Raw genomic sequence first — 4999 nt, 5'->3', positions numbered from 1 at the left:
TGCGAATGCGAACTATACAAACCACAATAACTAGGTGTTAAGAAACTTAAGATTTGAGGTTTGGACCTGAATGGAGTTTTCTAAATTTTAGGAGTATCTGACAGTGTAAGAAATCCATTAAATTAGGAATAATGAACTTTAGGACCAAACTCCCTTGTTTGCTTTGCTTTGAAACTCAAAACTAAGAAACTGGACTCTAAGATTAAATTTCCTATTGTATGTATGATTTTGAATTTAAACTTATAAATGATGAACAATATGATCAAATCTCCAATTTTGTGATACTTTCGAACCTAAATATAGAAATATGAACATAAGGACTAGCCTGGTTAATTTTATCGCATACTAAGTGTTTGAGTGCATGTATTCCGACTTGGAACGAGTAAATTTGATAAATGCCGCTCGAGTGAGCAAGATTCAACATAGGAGTGAATTATTCAGTGAATTACTCGTTCTAGGAGAATTTCGTGGTAAAAATTTCAAAATAAAAATATATATTAGTAGAAAATTTGTTAAGATTTCATATTTTACCAAATAGTGCTTTTAGTAGTTGAAATAACCAAATTAGGATTTTATTTTTTTTAAAAGAAATATTATCTGCTGTCATTCATGTGAATAACAGATAAAAATGTAATTATTTTATTTTCCCAGTATTTGAAGGAGAGGAGTTCCACCTTGAAAATTAGTCTAATTTCAATGATGTTACAAATGATTTCAAGCCAAAACTTTATGGCCCCACCATGATGCATGTGTTATATTCATGTTGTCCATTCATTAGTTCTATTATTTTGAGGCATGGGCTACAGAATCAGGCAAATCCAATGCCGGAGTGGACCACACTACAAAAAATAGTGGGAATTAAACAAGTCCTTCCTATGGTGTGGTCCACTTGAGTTTTGGATCTGCATCATTTTTAGGTTCATGTCCTCGAATGATCTAGCAAATGAATGGATGATGTATGATGTGGATAAAACACATATACCATGCATGGTGGGGTTTACAGAGCTCGTCTCATTATATAATTCACGAACTATTCAAAAGTTGTTGTCACCATCATACAGCCTCCCTTCCACCTGAAATTTCTACGGTAAATAATTAATGCTGGAAAATGTAAAATACAGCTTCCCTTCCATCTGAAATTTCTATGGTAAAGAAATAATGCTGGAAAATGTAAAATAGAACCTCCCTTCCATCTGAAATTTTTAAGGTAAATAACTAATGCTAGAAAATATAAAATACACAGCAATTCATATTAATTACGTCATGTCAAACACACCTTAAATATCCTCTTTTTTATTTTCTTAAAATAAGTAGTAAATCAACAATTTCCATCACATCTCATATGTGTCTGACATCTAATCCATCCAACAGATACAGTCCACCATGATTACCAGATGACCAAAAAATCTAGCAGATCCAATCATAAAGTGCAGAAAACTGTAAAAATAATATACACCGCTCAAAAACATCCAACTTCGCATTGTAGCCCATAGGATGATTCGATTGGCTGGATTTTTGGTTCACCTGTTAACCTTGGTGGGGTGCATGTGTTAGATAGGTTGGATGTTATACAAAGAAAATGCTGGTACCACAATTCTAATTATTAATTCATAATAAATATTTTTTATTAAAATTTTTGATGGCATCCTTGAGAAAATGTCAAAATAGAAAAATCTCCTCCTCATCCGTAAATTTCACTTTGGGTGCATTTTGAACTAATTGGCATCCATATCACCTATCCGAGCCATCCATCAGCTTTAATCCACTCCTTTTCGACTATTATTCAAACCCCAGAGCATTTTGGTCATCCTAAACATCCATGACTACACCATTTTTTTAAAGAGTGATCTTATTTGCCCACTTTCACAGGCCACACAGATTTTTATAATTAGATTAGTACTATGTTTTCTGAGACTGGCTGTAAAGATTGGATTGGACCTTATGGACGGTTCAGATAAGGCTACGTTGGTTCCTAAAGGAGTCCAAATGCAACTAGGCATGCAAAGGTTTACATATACCTATCCCCTTATATATATATAATCTGGCTACTAAGTTTTTTGTTCAAAAAAATATTTTCTAAGCTTTATTTTTAAAAAAAGAATTATTTAAAATTTATTATATTTACTTTATATTTATTTGAAAAAAGAATTGATAACTTGTAGGATGCTTGCAACATCTTTTGTGGTAAATACATATTCAGCCATACAAAATCACATGAGGGTGGGTGGATAAATGTGTGAGCGGCTTTTTTTTTTTTTTTTTTTTAAATCTGAAATTTTTGTGGCTAAGAAAGGCCTGCAGAGCTCTTGCCATGTAAGGCAGCCTGTAGGTGATTAGTTCTCATTTGAAAAAGATAAGCTAAACAGCAGTATACTGTGGAATGATCGTCATAGCTTGTCATGTAACACTAATGCCTAACAGCTGCCCCACAGAAATGGTCCACCAAGACGCCTTTATGTTTAGTAGTGGATCTCATCATGTAAATTAAATACAGAGAATGTGGTTTAAAAGTGATAATTGCATTGTACACTTTAATACAATATATATTCTATGCACCTTTTGTCATTGGTATTGCCATCTTAGCCCTTTTCCCAGCACTTTTAAATAAGAGGAATGGTCACACGTGATTAATTGTACGTTCAACTAGTTAATGTGTGTGGCCCACCATTGTGTTTGTATGACATCTCACCGGTCTAACTTTTTAGGTTGTCCTTTGATAAAAATGGGACACCCCAAAAGTCAAGTGGATCTAATTTTCATGTCGGGTACACTATGGAAAACCAAGAACAATCACCTGGAAAACTCCACAATTATGTAGGACGTATCTTATAGTTGGATTTGAAATTGTGCGTAGTGGGCTTACAGACTATACATGCGGAAGCTTGGCGGAGATAAAGAATGATGATTATATCTTAGAGGGGGGTTGATTAGAACTAAATAAAATTTTAGTCAATTAAACACAAATGCCTACTTAACTAATATGTAAATTAAAGTAAGTAATTAACTCTAAGGCTTTTAAGTCATTAGAGAGTCTATCACATTAACTACAAAGGATGTAACAACAAAGCAACTAGTCTATAAACATAATAGTATATATGTATATGTATGATGTGCTCTCTATTAACTCATAACATTCATCTAATTATACATACATACATATACACACACACACACACACACACACACACACATATATATATATATATATATATATATAAATTAATCATTCATTTATATAAGTATAATTAAATAAGTGCTCAAAGACAATCTCAAACACAAGCATGTATAGTGGTTTCATTTTTCTACTATACTCCCAGCGAACGCACTCAACCTATGAGTGTACCGATTTTTACTATCGAAAGTTTTAAATTAGGTTCACCATTAACTTTTACAATTCTATACAATGATCGGCTCTCACAAGAGATACTACGTAGTTTTTTACAGGCTCACCACAAACTGTCCTACACAAGAAACTACATGCATACACTTTCGTCGGCGTCTCCCAGAAGAGACTTAAGTTGGTTTTCCATCAGCTAACCAATAACCTTGGTCCTAATTTAATAACTTACGTTTACTTCCATCGGAAGTGCAGTTAAGTAGTACATCCACACTATCCATGCATTTTTAAGTCATTTAAGGCATGTACCGAAATATGAGGTGGATCCAAATCTCAAGTGGACCACACCATAGGAATCGAAAAGTATTAAATGCCTACCCTTGATTACTTTTTGGGGGCCAACATGTTGGATGTAAAAGAAGAATTATGAAGGACCCTTAATTTAGGTCTAAGTTACCTAATCAACAGGTTGAATGACAAAAAAAAAAAGAAAAAAGATACAAGAATTACAATGGGCCCTAGCAATTTTTTAATGGTATGATTTAGTTGGCATGTTAACTATTGTGGGTCCTCATAAGATTTGAATCTTTTTCATTTTTGCGATCATTCCCTAGAATCACAATCAATGAAGGATGGCCGGCGTGAATCAATTAAATGCATCGTTGTGGGGCCTATGGCATAGTCCATCGTGAGATTAGATTCTACAAGCCTGGCGGTTGGAACAAAAGGTTTAAAAGGATATTATTATATTTTTGGAATACAACAAATGGAGTTCCCTAGTAGCTATGAGTGAGAGTTTTTATTTATTTATTTTATTTAATGACTTTTCTACTGTATTTCAAGAACATAGGTAAATTTTAGGAAACACCTTAAAAACAAACTCTTTTTAAAATTCAATAAAAACTTAAATGTTTGTATGTCATTGTCACTTTAATTATTAAAAATGAGTCGAGTTAGGTTGGAGCCTTTGAGTCAACTTAAAGAAACTGAATATCGAGTCGAGTTCTTGAGTATATGAACTATGGTTAAGGTCACCAGATTAATAGCAAGATCTTCTAACAAGGGAGATTGTAGGAAGCTGTTCGTCCACGGGGTGCAATAGACCAATGGACTGGACCTATTAGCATTGGCGTGCCTGCGGTTTGGGATTACCATCCTCCCAATTTCTGGCCTGCCGGGAGAAATTGCCAGAGGGGAAAGCACTCACGAGTGGAAACGGATAGGCTACTCCCCCTGACACCAGCCAATGGCTGGTGGTCGGTGCTCCGTGGGCCCCACCATGATGTATGTGTTTCATCCATGCCGTCCATATATTTTTACAGATCATTTTACGGAATGAAACGAAAAAGAGATATATCTAAATCTTAAGTGGAGCACATTACACGAAACAGTGTTGAATGAGCGTTGACCATTAAAAAAACATTTTGGAGCCATAAAAGATTTTTGTTTTTTCCCTTCATCTGGGCCTGTATGACCTAATCAACATATTGGATGTCAAATAAACAGTACAGTGGGCCTTAGGAGGATTTTAAGGGTGGATATCCAATCACTATTGTTTTCATGTGGTGTGGTCGACCTTAGATTTATATACCACTCATTTTTGGGATCAAGCCATAAAATGATCTGTAAAAATGGATGAACGGAATGGATGAAACACATACA

This window comes from Magnolia sinica, chromosome 17, assembly GCF_029962835.1.
Source record: "Magnolia sinica isolate HGM2019 chromosome 17, MsV1, whole genome shotgun sequence".
NCBI lineage: Eukaryota > Viridiplantae > Streptophyta > Magnoliopsida > Magnoliales > Magnoliaceae > Magnolia > Magnolia sinica.
Note: the sequence above shows the minus strand (reverse complement) of the source record.